This window comes from Bison bison, unplaced genomic scaffold (assembly GCF_000754665.1).
Source record: "Bison bison bison isolate TAMUID 2011002044 unplaced genomic scaffold, Bison_UMD1.0 scf7180017864135, whole genome shotgun sequence".
In the NCBI taxonomy this organism is placed as follows: Eukaryota; Metazoa; Chordata; class Mammalia; order Artiodactyla; family Bovidae; genus Bison; species Bison bison.
Genome location: NW_011494707.1, coordinates 6,609,130 through 6,624,588, shown reverse-complemented (window position 1 = coordinate 6,624,588; position 15,459 = coordinate 6,609,130).

Here is a 15,459-nt window from a genome sequence, read left to right as displayed (position 1 = left end):
TCTGTGCGACCCCATAGATGGCAGCCCACCAGGCTCCCCCGTCTCTGGGATTCTCCAGGCAAGAACACTGGAGTGGGTTGCCATTTCCTTCTCCAATGCATGAAAGTGAAAAGTGAAAGTGAAGTCGCTCAGTCCTGTCCGACTCTTAGCGACCCCGTGGACTGCAGCCCACCAGGCTCCTCTGTCCATGGGATTTTCCAGGCAAGAGTACTGGGGTGGGGTGCCATTGCCTTCTCCAAAGACCCAACGCAGCTCCCCGAAAAAAACTTCTCAGAACTGACTAGTGACCATTTTTCAGAGTGGTATACTGGAGAGTTTAAGGTGAAATGTCATGATCTCTGTAACTTAATTTAAAATAGTTCAGCAAATCATAATGTGAAAAGTGAAAGTCATGTCTGACTCTTTGCAACCCCATGGACGATACAATCCATGAAATTCTCCAGGCCAGAATACTAGAGTGGGCAGCCTTTCCCTTCTCCATGGATCTTCCCAACCCAGGAATCAAACCCGGGTCTCCTGCATTGCAGGTGGATTCTTTACCAGGTGAGCTACCAGGGAAGCTACCACATTATACACATCAGAATGGCTGTAATAAAAAGACAATGTCAGAAACAGATATGGCTTGTGGTCTGTCTTTGTTCTTTCCAATTTGTATCTAACTTCACCCCCGCTCCCCCGACTGCTGGCCTTGCTGATCTCCAAAAACTATAGGCGCATTGAATTCTCCACAAGCTTCCACAATTTATAAGATTTAATCCCAGTAATAAATCCCTTGTTATGAATGGTAAGGACTCACTGGTTCTGCTTCCCTGATCAAACCCTAATTGAGGGTTTGATCTTTTGCTTTATGTTGCAGTTTAGTTTGACATTTTGAATGGTAAGGACTCACTGGTTCTGCTTCTGAGGGTTTGATCCTGGCAGCCCAGTGGTTCAGACGCGGAGCTTCCACTGCAGGGGCATGGGTTCAGTCCTTGGTCGAGGCACTAAGATTCCGCATGCTGCATGGCGTGGCCAAAACAAAACAAATTTATGGCACTAACTATCCAGTGAAAGGTGGCTGTTTATTCATAGATGCTACTGCAAGCAGCCTCTCTGACGGGCCTCCCCAGCCACTAGTAATAGGAGGTATTTGGAGGGTGGGGTCTGGAGGTCCAGTGGTAGAAAGACTTTTTACCTATCTGTTTGCAGTATTTTTTTACCTTGTGATGTACACATTTTTAAAAACATGCTAATGGTAAAACATAACATGCATCCAGAAACAGTGCTACATGTAGGATTTATGGTGGTATCTCACTGTGGTTTCAATTTGCATTTCCGTGATTAGAAATGAGGCTGAGCACTCCCCCAGCCCCCCACCACTTATTACCCATGTTGATTTCCTCCTTTTTGCAAGAGTATCTTAAAGCCTCTTGCTATTTTCTACCAACTGTACTTTTCTTAATGATTTGAAGGAGCTCTATTCAGTCTAGGCACAAATATGTTGCTATTTACATATATTTCAAATATCTTCTACTACTCCAAGGATTTTTTTTTTTTTTTTTTACCCTTTTTTGAAGAATGTGTATTTCCTCTTGCTGGAGAACCCCTCCCTAAATTCATATGCTGAAACTTGAATCCCCAGTGTGGTAGTATTAGGAGGTGGGGCATTTGGGAAATGATTAAGTCATGAGGATGGAGCCCTCATGAAGTTAATGCCTTTATAAAAGAGACCCTCCCCCGCCCCGCCCCCCCCACACACAAAAGCTTAGCTTTGGAATTTCCCTGGCAGTCGAGTAGTTAAGACTCTGAGCTTCCACTGCAGAGGACAGCAGTTTGATCCCTGGATGGGGAACTAAGATCCCACATTCCACACAGCTTGGCCAAAACAAAAATTAAAACAAAAAAGATTAAGCAAGGCCCCAGAGAGCTCCCTTGCCCCTTCCCCCATGTGAGGACACAGTGAGACTGTGCTACCTATGAACCAGGAAGAGGACCCCTACCAGAGCATGACCATGCCGGCACCTTGATCTTGAACTTCCCAGCCTCCTACACTGTGAGAAGTCAATTTCTGCTGTTTGTAAGCCACCCAGTCTGTGATATTTTGTTAGAGCAGTATCTGCAGACCAAGATACCACTTTTCTTAAGACAAATGCCACAGACTCTGCATCTTTTTTGACAAACTCTCTCCTGAGACTCTAGCAGGCAAGGTAAGAAAGCACAGGGCCGCTTTTGAACACAAGTGGCAGTGTTACTTGTGTTCGGAAGAAGCTGAGTCTGCAAACCCACAGGCGCTGATGAAGAGGTCTGTGGGGGAAGCCTCCTCCAGCGCCACACTCTGTTCTCCGCTCAGTCCTTTTCTTTTTTTAAATTTGTGGTTATCATTTGTTGTTGTTTGGTCGCCCAGGCATGTCTGACTCTTTTGCAACCCCATGGCCTGCAGCACACCAGGCCTCTCTGTCCCTCACCATTTATTAAGTTGCAAAGATCCAAGCCCTGTGCTAAGAACTTTATATACTTGGCCAGCTTTCTCTTGTTCACTCCCCCCAGTGACCAGAGCCCATGTACCCATCCGAAGAAGGCACAGTGCCAAAGGCCAGGATACATTGATGGCCTCAGGAAAACGTTTTCCTTGTTTTAAAATCAGAAGAAAAATAAATATAACCTTGCCTTTATTATATTTGTCTGTATACCAATTCCATCATAAAATACAGTTTTAGCTTTTTTAAAATTTTTTTTTTAAATGGAGGAATGTGGCCCAGACAGCAACCTTACAAGGGGGTCATTATTGTTATGCAGTTTATTCAAGGGAGGAAACTGAAGTCTGAGAAGTGACTTGGCCAAGGTCAGACAGCTGGAAAGTGTGGGAACAGGGATTTGAACTCGAGCTTGGGGAACCCAAAAGCTTTCACACTTGGCGACTACCTAAAGGGTCCCCAGATCAACATTGTCACATCCAGGGGGTGTGCCTGGCTGGAGCTGGGGTGATTTACCCAGGGAGGAGAAGACTTAGAGGAGATTTAATACAGTCTCCAAATATTTGAAAGGCTGTCACGTGGGAAAAGGATTAGCTCTGTTTTTGTGGCTCCTGAGAATGGAGCCGGGATCGGTGGGGTATGGTTGCAAGAAAGCAGATTTCCATCCAGTCACCTGTCAGTAGCGATTTATCCTGAAAACCACAGAAGGGAAGTTTGACCCCTGTCCCTGACAAGGAAAGAATTCAAAACAAGGCTGCATTGGAGAGGATTACTGCCTTGGGAAGGGAGCTGGAGGAGAGCAAGATGAACTTTTAGACTCTACATTTGCAGATATTAGAGCTTCAGCAAGAGTAGGTGAGTTGGCATCTTCCCCACTCCTACCCAAGCTTGGCCAATCCTTACTGAGGCCTCTCATGCACTAATAGAGGGAGTATAAAAGGAAGCAGTCTTTTCAGAAGAGGTATTGACAACATCTGTCAACACCGAGACTGTTCAGACCTTTCATGTAGCAATACTACATGGAAGAATCTATGCCATGACGTAAATGCACAAATATATACAAAGATATTTGCTCAAGGGTGTTCACCACAGTGTGTTTATAATAGCACAAGGTTGACAACAGCCTAAATGTCTATCAGAAGAAGACTGGTTGGGACTTCCCTGGTGGCACAGTGGAGAAGAATCCGCCTGCCAATGTAGGGGACAGACAGATTCTATCCCTGGTCCAGGAAGATTCCACATGCCTCAGAGCAACTAAGCCTGTGTGCCACAGCTACTGAGCCTGAGTGCCTAGAGTCCATGCTCTGCAACAAGAGAAGCCACCACAGTGAGAAGCCCGTGTGCTGTAATGAAGAGTAGCACTCACCTGCTGCAACTAGAGAAAGCCTGCTGGAAGTAACAAAGACCCAACACAGCCAAAAATAAATAAATAAAATTTTAAAAAGAAGTAATATTGTAACAAAAAGGAAATAGACTGGTTAAACAAATGATTATATGTGTGTGTATATCAGTCCTTCCAATGAATATTCAGGGTTGATTTCCTTTAGGATTGAGTGGTTTGATTTCCTTGCAGTCCAAGGGACTCTCAAGAGTCTTCTCCAACACCACAGTTCAAAAGCATCGGTTCATCAGCCTGGAATCAAATAGTCTGGCTTTAAATGCCAGCTCTGTTTCTTACCAGTTGTATATCCTGGGCAACCTCTCTGTAACCCAGTTTTCTCATGTACAAACTAGAGATGGTAATGCCTATCATGTAGAGTTGCTATGAAGATTAAATGAGTGCATTTATTTTAAATGTTTACATCTGTATATAATAAACTGTTCAGTTTATTGTTGACTGTTCAGTAATAATCATGCTGTTGATGGGCAACCAGGTTTGGGAACCAGCAAGTTAAAAACCTATAGAAATAATGTAAACTAGCATTTTCCAAATTGTATAGCTGTTGTCTGATGTGAGAGAGAAGAATTGTCTTATCATATGTATTTATCAATAGGATATTTACTAAACAATAAGAGATGTTTTTATTCTTAGGAAATACAAAGTGAAGTGTTTACTTGTAAAAGAGCACAATGTATGCAACTTATTCTCAAACAGCTTAGCAATATATATGTATATACATATAGATAATATAATTCTATGTGTTATTACTGCTAAGCCATTTGACAGAATATATAGAGTATATATATTGAGGATATATGAAAGTGAAAGTGTTAGTCACTCAGTCATGTCCGGCTGTGAGCCCGTGGACTGTAGCCCACCAGGCTCCTTTGTCTATGCAATTATCCAGGTAAGAATGCAGGAGTGGGTAGCCATTCCCTTTTCCAGAAGATCTTTCTGACCCAGGGATCTAACCTGAGTCTCCTACGTTGCAGGCAGATTCTGTACTGTCTGAGCCTCCAGGGAAGTCCCAAGGGTATATGTGTATGTTATGTATAGAGAGAAGATATGCATAGACGTGTGTGTGTGTGTATATATATATACATATATATGTATATGTATTTGAGAGAGAGAGAGATTGACAGAGAGACTGAGGAAGACAGAGTGGAGAAAATGTAAGAAAATGCCAACAATGAATATATCCAGGGGGACTTCCCTGGCCGCTCAGTGGTTAAGACTCCATGCTTCCAATGTAGGGGGCATGGGCTCAATTCCTGGTCAAAGGAACTGAGGTCCCGCATGCTGCATGACTTGGCCAAAAAAACAACAAAAAAAGTATATCTAGGTAACAGATATGGAGAAGTTCATTGTGCTATTGCAATTTTTCCATAAATTTAATTATTTTGTAAAACAAACAGTAAGAAAAGAATATCTATTCCTTGAAAATCACTTATTGGCTTATTCAAGGCTCTGAGAAGTTCTGTGATAAATAAATTTGCAGCTCCTAGTGCTCCCTGAATTTGTTTAACCTGAAAAGCTGTTTATTCCTTATTACTTGTAATTCCAGGCAACACTTTGGGCATAGTTTAGGATGATACATGTGGGAATGAAAGGGGGAAAGGATTTAAAAGATGCAATAAAAATACAAACCACAAGACTAGACACAGTGAATCATGAATTTGGTCTTTGGTTGCTGGGATGGTGATGGAGCTATTGATAAATTCAACTCCTCTGCAGGATGGGAGTAGGGCCAGGTGAAGAAGGCATTACGTTTTGATGCCTTTACAACATGCAAGTTGTTAACATGCAAGGAGAGGCTTTTAGCAGATGGTTGTAAACATGGTCTAGAATTGGACAAAGAAGTCAACTTTCATTCTGGAAAATGGTGGTTCAGAGGTTAAAGCGTCTGCCTGCAATGTGGGAGATCTGGGTTTGATCCCTGGGTTGGGAAGATCCCCTGGAGAAGGAAATGGCAACCCACTCCAGTATTCTTGCCTGGGAAATCCCATGGATGGAGGAGCCTGGTGGCCTACAGTCCACAGGGTCGCAAAGAGTCGAACACGACTGAGCGACTTCACTTCACTTTCATTCTGGAAATCTGGTAAAGCAAATAGTAGGAGTCAAGTGAATGGCTGAGATCACTGAAAGACAGATGGACAGTGGATGTTTGCTATTTTTTCCTACTTAGCATCCATTCCCCCTGCTTCAACAATGTTAGTTTTTTTTTGCTGTGCTATTCACTCCTCACTGGGAATACTCTTGATAAGACTGTCAATCAAAATGTGTCCCCTCTCTGGCCAAGGAGTGAGCAGGCAAACCAATCTGGCCAATTATACTCTCTCTCCTGAAAATCTGAATATTGAGCAAAGTGACATCACATTAAGAAATATTTGGATCCAATTCACTTCAAATCATTGCCCTAGAAAGACTGTGCATGTTCATTATCTATGTATCATCTTACCAAAACTGCTTAACTTGGATCTAATTATGAAGGAAAAATGAAAATGGGACATTCTATTAGACATCTGACCTGGGTTCTCCTGGCAATGTCTTAAAATTTTTTGAAAAGGTGGAGGAGAATTCTCTGGCACCTCAGACTCCACACTTCCACACAGCGGGGCATGAGTTTAATCCCTGTTTGGGGGAACTAAGATCCCACAAGCCAAGTGGTACAACCAAAAAAAAAAAAAAAAAATGTGAAGAAGTCATGCAACACATAGCCTTGACTGAATCCTGAACAGAGAAACAAAATGAAACCCAATTATATTAAAAAAAAAAGTCAAAATATCTAGACAAAGAGTTTGTCAACTATTTAAAATATGCTCAAAGAACTAAAGGAAACCATAAAAGCACTATCTTACCAAATAAACTATGTCAATAAAGAGATAGAAATTATTAAAAGGAAACAAACAAATAGAAATTCTGGAGTTGAAAAGTTTAATAACTGAAATGAAAACTCACTACAGTGGTTCAAAATCATATGTGAACAGGCAGAAGAAAGAATTGATAAATTTGGACATGGATAAATTGAGATTACTTAGATTTTTTCCTACTTAGTAGGAAAAAAACGAAGGAAAGTGAACAGACTCTAAGAGACTTCTGAGACAGCATCAAGTGCACCAAAAAACACATAACGGGAGTCTAAGAAGGAGAGGAGACAGAAAAAGAGGCAGAAAAAACATTGAAGAAATAATGGATCAAACATTTCCAAAGCTGATGAAAAATGCAGATCTAAACATTCAAGGAGCTCAATGAAACTCAAATAGGATAAACTCAAAGAGATTCACACTGAGTCACATTAAGATCAAACTGTTAAGAAAAAGAGAATCCTGAAAGCAGAAAGAGAGGAAAAACTCATCACATATAAAGGATAGTTAAGGTCAGGCGATGATTTCTTATCAGAAACCATGGAGGCCAGAAGGCAGTGGGATGACATATGAAAGTGCTGAAAGAAAAAAAAAAAAAACAGTCAGCCAATAATTCTACAATCCGCAAAACTATCCTTCAAAAGTAAAGGGGAAATTAAGCCATTCCCAGAAAAAACAAAACAAGGGAGAGATTATTGCTGGTAGATCTGACCTGCAATAAATGCTGAAAAGAGTTCTTCAAGCTGAAACTGAAGGACGCTAAACAATAATTCAAATCTACATTAAAAAAAAAAAAAACTGGTTAACTACATAAGTAAATTTAAAAGTCAGTATTAACATATTTTTAGCTTGTTACTCTTTTTTCCTGTGATTTAAAAGACAATAACATAAAATAATAATTAAAAATCTGTATTCATGGGCACACAGTAAAAAAGGTGGAATTTGTGCCAATAAGAACATGAAGAAAAGAATGGGGCTATATAGAAGTAAAAATTTGAACTTCCGGATGTTCAAGCTGGTTTTAGAAAAGGCAGAGGAACCAGAGATCAAATTGCCAACATCCGCTGGATCATGGAAAAAGCAAGAGAGTTCCAGAAAAACATCTATTTCTGCTTTATTGACTATGCCAAAGCCTTTGACTGTGTGGATCACAACAAACTGGAAAATTCTTCAGGAGATGGGAATATCAGACCCCCTGACCTACCTCTTGAGAAATTTGTATGCAGGTCAGGAAGCAACAGTTAGAACTGGACATGGAACAACAGACTGGTTCCAAATAGGAAAAGGAGTTCGTCAAGGCTGTATGTTGTCACCCTTCTTATTTAACTTCTATGCAGAGTACATCATGAGAAACACTGGACTGGAAGAAGCACAAGCTGGAATCAAGATTGCCAGGAGAAATATCAATAACCTCAGATATGCAGATGACACCACCCTTATGGCAGAAAGTGAAGAGGAACTCATTTGATGAAAGTGAAAGAGGAAAGTGAAAAAGTTGGCTTAAAGCTCAACATTCAGAAAATGAAGATCATGGCATCCGGTCCCATCACTTCATGGCAAATAGATGGGGAAACAGTGGAAACAGTGTCAGACTATTTTTCTGGGCTCCAAAATCACTGCAGATGGTGACTGCAGCCATGAAATTAAAAGACACTTACTCCTTGGAAGGAAAGTTATGACCAACCTAGATAGCATATTCAAAAGCAGAGACATTACGTTGCCAACAAAAGTCCGTCTAGTCAAGGCTATGGTTTTTCCAGTGGTCATGTGTGGATGTGAGAGTTGGACTGTAAAGAAAGCTGAGCACTGAAGAATTGATGCTTTTGAACTGTGGTGTTGGAGAAGACTCTTGAGAGTCCCTTGGACTGCAAGGAGATCCAACCAGTCCATTCTGAAGGAGATCAGCCCTGGGATTTCTTTGGAAGGAATGATGCTAAAGCTGAAACTCCAATACTTTGACCACCTCATGCAAAGAGTTGAGTCATTGGAAAAGACTCTGATGCTGGGAGGGATTGGGGGCAGGAGGAGAAGGGGAGGACAGAGGATGAGATGGCTGGATGGCATCACTGACTCGATGGACGTGAGTCTGAGTGAACTCCGGGAGTTTGTGATGGACAGGGAGGCCTAGCGTGCTGTGATTCATGGGGTTGCGAAGAGTTGGACATGACTGAGCGACTGAACTGAACTGAATATTAAAGCTACATTGGGACTTCCCTGGTGACTCAGCTGTTAAAGAATCTGCCTGCAATGTGGGAGACCTGGGTTCAGTCCCTAGGTTGGGAAGATCCCCTGGAGAAGGGAAAGGTTACCCACTCCAGTATTCTGGCCTGGAGAATTCCATGGACATATAGTTCATGGGGTCACAGAGTTGGACACAACTCAGTGACTTTCACTTCACTTCAAAGTTAAGTCAGTATCAATTCTAACTATATAATTATACATTAATGTTAATTATAACTCTAAGGAAACCACTAAGAAAATAACTGGAAAATACATAGTAAAAGAAAATTAGTACCAATCCTATTAAACCTTTCAAAAAAGAGAAGGTGATACGTTCTATTTCATTCTATGAGGCCAGTGTTATCTTGATACCACAGGCAGCCAAAGTGATCAAAAGAAAACTATAGCTCACAAGAAAACTAAAACTTCTGCTTTATTGACTATACCAAAGCCTTTGACTTTGTTGTGGATCACAACAAAATGTTTTCAGTTTCCACAAACTGTGGAAAATTCTTCAAGGGATGGGAATACCAGACCACCTTACCTGCCTCCTGAGAACTCTGTATGCAGGCCAAGAAGCAACAGTAACAACTGGGAATGGACTGGTTCCAAATCAGGAAAGGAGTACATCAAGGCTCTATATTGTCACTCTGCTTATTTAACTCATGCAGAGTACATATAAGTATATAAGTATACTTATATGCAAAATGCCAGGCTGAATGAAGCACAAACTGGAATCAAGATTGCTGGGAGAAATATCAATAACCTCAGATATGCAGATGACACCACCCTAATGCAAGAAAGCGAAGAAGAACTAAAGAGCCTCTTGATGAAAGTGAAAGAGGAGAGTGAAAAAGTTGGCTTAAAGCTCAACACTCAAAAACGAAAGATTATGGCATCCGGTCCCATCACTTCATGGCAAATAGATGGGGAAACAATGGAAACAGTGACAGACTTTATTATTTTGGGCTCCAAAATCATTGCAGATAGTGACTGCAGTCATGAAATTAAAAGATGCTTGCTCCTTGGAAGGAAATTTATGACCAACCTAGATGGCATATTAAAAAGCAGAGACATTACGTTGCCAACAAAGGTCTGTCTAGTCAAGGCTATGGTTTTTCCAGTGGTCATGTGTGGATGTGAGAGTTGGACTATAAAGAAAGCTGAGCACTGAAGAATCGATGCTTTTGAATTGTGGTGTTGGAGAAGACTCTTGAGAGTCCCTTGGACTACAAGGAGATCCAACCAATCCATCCTAAAGGAGATCAGTCCTGGGTGTTCACTGGAAGGATTGATGTTGAAGCTGAAACTCCAATACTTTGGCCACCTGATGCGAAGAGCTGACTGACTCACTGGAAAAGACCCTGATGCTGGGAAAGATTGAGAAAGGAGGAGAAGGGGACGACAGAGGGTGAGATGGCTGGATGGCATCACTGACTCAGTGGACATGAGTTTGAGCAAGCTCCGGGAGTTGGTGACGGACAGGGAAGCCTGGCATGCTGTGGTTCATGGGGTCACAAAGACTGGAGCATTCCAGGAAGGGTATTCCCATCTCTTTCAGAATTTTCCACAGTTTATTGTGATCCACACAGTCAAAGGCTTTGGCATAGTCAATAAAGCAGAAATAGATGTTTTTCTGGAACTCTCTTGCTTTTTCCATGATCCAGCGGATGTTGGCAATTTGATCTCTGGGTTCCTCTGCCTTTTCTAAAACCATCTTGAACATATGGAAGTTCAGAGTTCAAGTTCAGTTTTTTGCTTTTCCCAGATAAACCCATTTTGCTGATAAAACTGGCTGATTCATTCTTAATGTCATTCTTAATCAGGTTCTTCTCACTCAGAGTCAAAGATGACACTAGCCCTTCCAGCTATATCCTACCCAGCAACCCCAGAAACAGAGTGCATCCCTTGTCCAGTTACCCCAGGAATGCTTTGCACTTGAGTCTCATTGGCCCTGCCTGGGTCACATGTCCATTCCTGAGCCAATCACTGAGGCTGGTGGGGGTGTGCAGAATGTCCTCATTGGCCAGAACTGGGTCTTGAGTCCACCATTCCAGCCCTACTGAAAGGGGCGGGTGGGGGAGTCAACTGTACCCTGTTGGTACTTTAGGATGCTGTCTCTTCTGGAAGAATAGACAAGGGAAGCTGAGCAGAAACAGCATCACTTAAAGCACAGGACAAAGTCCTGTATGATCAGCCCGTTCAGATTCACTTTGTGTCTCTCTTCTCTCTGTCTCTGTCACTTGGATCTGCTTTCTCTTCCTCAAATGTGCTCAGTGCTCCACCTCAGGGCCTTTCTAAATGCCATCCCACGTTCCTGGAATGCTCTTCCACCACTGTGCCTAGTTAACACCTACTTACCTTTCAGCTTTCAGTTCGAACGTCACACTTCCTCAGGGAAGCTGTGGCCGTTATTATCCAAATATGGCCACAGTCCACGTCTTCCACGGCACACACTCTTCTTACAAGGTGTCTTTGACAATCCGCTCATTGAAAAGTGTGGTCTGTGTTCCTTTCCCTTGAATCCAGGTGGCCTTGAGACTGTTGCAGTGAAAAGGACCAAAGAGGAATGAGGGTTGTTTTGTTTTGTTTTGTTTTTCCATTTCCTGAGAACAACATCCAATTAGGACCACTGGGGGACAGTTTACTCCCCCACCTGCCCCTTTCAGTAGGGCCGCAGGGGTGGACTCAAGACCCAGTTCTGGCCAATTAGGACATTCCACATACCCCCACCTGCCTCAGTGAATCGCTCAGGAATTGACATGTGACCCAGGCAGGGCCAATGAAACTCAAGTCCAGCAGCAAAAAGGGAACAGTGACTAGGCCAGAGAATAAGCACAGACGCGCCTGAAAGAGCAAGTCACCCCTAGTTTTACTTTAAAATAATTTTTATTCATTTATGTTTGGCTGTGCTGGGTCTTCGCTGCTGCATGGGCCTTTCTCTAGTTTGCAGCGTGCAGGGGCTATTCTTTGTTGTGGTGTAGGCTTCTCGTTGTGGTAGTTTCTCTTGCTGCGGAGCACAAGCTCTAGGCACATGGACTCAGCAGTTGTGGTGCACAGGCTTAGTTGCTCCATGGCATGTGGGAGCTTACTGGACCAGGGACTGAACCCATGTCTCTGCATTGGCAGGCAGATTCTTTACCACTGATCCACCGGGGAAGCCTCCCTAGTTTTACTCTAATACTTTGGCTACCTGATGCAAAGAACTGACTCATTGGAAAAGACTCTAATGCTGGGAAAGATTGAAGGTGGGAGGAGAAGGGGACGACAGAGGATGAGATGGTTGGATGGCATCACCGACTCAATGGACATGAGTTTGAGTAAACTCTGGGAGTTGGTGATGGACAAGGAGGCCTGGCGTGCTGCAGTCCATGGGGTCGCAAAGAGTCGGACATGACTGAGCGACTGAACTGAACTGAACTGAACTGAATCTGTAGTCTGTAACTGGGTTTGCTTTTCCCCAAACTAACCTGCCACTGTGTCAGTTACATCCTGCACCTATAGCCCCCTAACTCTGCATGAGTTAGTAATACATCCTGCTCCTGTTACCCTTTAACTCTACGATAATTACATCCTGTACCTCCTCCGAGCTCCCTTTGCACACCACTCCTTGTAGCTTTTTGGATTTCAGACATGAATGCTGCAGTGCAATAAGCCAGAGACAAATGTAAATAATAACCAGGCTATGGGACTGCCAGATCCAGTCACTGTGTTACCTGACATCAGCTATTACTGTTTGGAAACAATTCGAAAAGAAGAATGCAAGATCTTTCCTACTTTGCTCCTTATCACATACCCCAGACTCTGCGCCCCATCTATATGATCCCCTCAGATTCCCCATGGAGTGCTGCACAGTTCTTGAGGCACTAGCCTGCAGTGTTCTCTCCTTGGCCAGCTGAGGATCAAAGCCATCTTTCTATTTCCTCCAAACTCTGTCTCCAAATGTTTTTATTTGGCTTTGGTGGGGAGAGAAAGCCAAGATTTTGGTGGTGACAAGACAAGTATCAAAGTGACACTACGTGACTTTCAAATTTAGTCACACAACATGAAAAGTCTGCCTGATTCTCTTGGGACATTCATTCTTAGAACCCAGTTGTCATGCCATAAGGAAGCAAAAGGGCCCTGACAGAGAGGAGCTAGGATCCCCAGCCCAGATCCCTCACTAAACTCCCAGCTGTCAACCAGCACCAACAAGCAGGCCAGGTGAGTCAGCCATCTTCAAGAGAATCCTCCAGAACCTTGACAGCATCCAGGGACAGAAGCCAGACACGGAGGCCACGTTGTGGGTTCTTCCATTTATATGAAATGTCCAGTTATGGACAGCTACAGAAACAGTGATGAGAAATTGTCATATATTGACATATACAGAAGTCATTCTTGTTTATACATGTCAACTTGAAGTTTCTTTTTTTAAATTTTTATTGCAGTATAGTTGATTTACAATGCTGTGTTAATTTTACGTGTATAGCAAAGAATCGGTTATGCATATATCCCCTCTTTAGGAGATTCTTTTCCCATATAGGTTATTGAGTAGAGTTCTCTGTGCTATACAGTAGATCCTTACCTGTTATCTATTTTATATACAGCAGTGTGTATATGTCATTCATAATCCCCTGATTTATGAGTTAACCTGAATTTTATGTTAACTTTTTAGTCTGCTTGTGGCCTATCAAACATACCTTGTACATCTGCTTTAATTACTAGAGAAAAGGACATGTTGACCAAAACTAAAGAATGTTCATGGTATGGAGAAGGAAATGGCAACCCACTCCAGTATTTTTGCCTGGGAAATCACATGGACAGAGGAGCCTGGCAGGCTACAGTCCAGGGGGCACAAAAGAGTCAGACGTGACTTAGCAACTAAACAACAACATGGATTTGTCAGTTTCTGTTATGTGAGTACTGTAAGAAGCTAAATAATCAAAAGCATTATTTGTGATTTAAAAAAAAAGAATGTCTATGTTAAAAATAAAGATTAAATTCCTCTCTTCTTGGGATGCCAATGCTTGTCCTCCTTTGATGATAAGACTGCCTTCCCAGGTGCCAAGGTCATGCTGACTCACTGTATAGTGCTGACTTATGTGTTTCTTTTTCCCTTGAAATGTATCCCTGACTTGTTTAATGTCTTTGTTCTGACATGATACAAAACTGTCCTGGAAACCATGCTGCTCTGGAGCAGTTTCTCAGAGTCATCTGGGAATCAGGCTTCCAGACTGGTCCTCAGGTTAGCTCAAATAAAACTCTTTTCTCTTCTTATTTTTGTTGTTGTTCAGTCGCCCAGCTGTGTCCAACTCTTTGCGACACCATGGACTGAAGCATTCCACACCTCCCTGTCCCTCACCATCTCCTGAAGTTTGTCCCAGTTCGTGTCTATTCTTATTATACATCACTCATTGATTACTTTCACTGAGGTCACAGAGTAGAGTAGTGATTGCCTGGGGCTGGGGAGAGGGACGCATTGGGAAGTGACTGCCAATGAGTACGGGATTTCTTTTTCGGGAAATGAGAATGTCTTGGAATTAGGTAGTGATGATGGTGTACCACCTTATGAATATACCAAAAAACCTCTCAGCTGTATAGTTTGAAATGGTGGATTGTTTAGTACATAATTTATATCCTTAGAAAAAAAACTGTACTCTCCCATCCCAGTCAAGCTGCCCCAGATGATGCCATGTGGAGCCCAGACGTGGTGGCCACGTTGAATTCTGCCCAAATTGCAGCTTTGTGGGCAAAATAAGTGACTGTAGTTGTTTTAAGTCACTAGGTTTTAGGATAGAATGTTCCAGAATGTCTGAGACAGAAGCATTCCCTAACCACCTCCCCAGTCCAGGGTGTGGCCCCTGTTGTCTCTGTTTCATTTTGTTGTTGCTGCTGTTGTTATAGTACCTATTCAGTTTGTAATTAAATATTTGATTAATTGCTGTCTTCCCCATTGGCCAGTGTGCCCTGGCTCTGTGTTTAGCAGGGACCAGTTCCCAGAAGCATGTGCACTCATGGTATTTGAGAACCATGTGGCAGACATCAAGCTGAGTAGAAAGCAGGTAGACTTGGCTTTATGGGACCCAGGTGGGCAGGAGGAAAGTGGTCACCTGAAGCCCCTCTCCTACCTGGATGCTGATGTTGTACTGATATGTCTCTCTGTTGGTAGCCCTGATAAAAAGACATTTATCAGGAAACATCAGATATTCATCAGAAAAACATCTCAGAAAAATGCACTCCAGAAGCCAAGCATTTCTGTTACAATGGACCCATTATCCTGCTTGCGAGAAGAAGGATCTCTGGAAAGATGAGTGCAGTAAGTGGGAGCCAACCAAGATACAGCAAGAGTCGGGAAAACTAGAGCAAGACAAAGGCATGGGAAACAGGATTGGTGCTTTGAGATACATGGGGTGTGCAGCGAAGAGCAAAGATGGAGGGAGGAAGGTTTCTGAAATGGATGTGAGAGCAGCTCTGCAAGCCAGAGAAAAGAAGAAAACATCTGGGCATTCCCTGGAGGTCCAGTGGTTGACAATCCATGCTTCCAATGCAAGGGGCACCAATT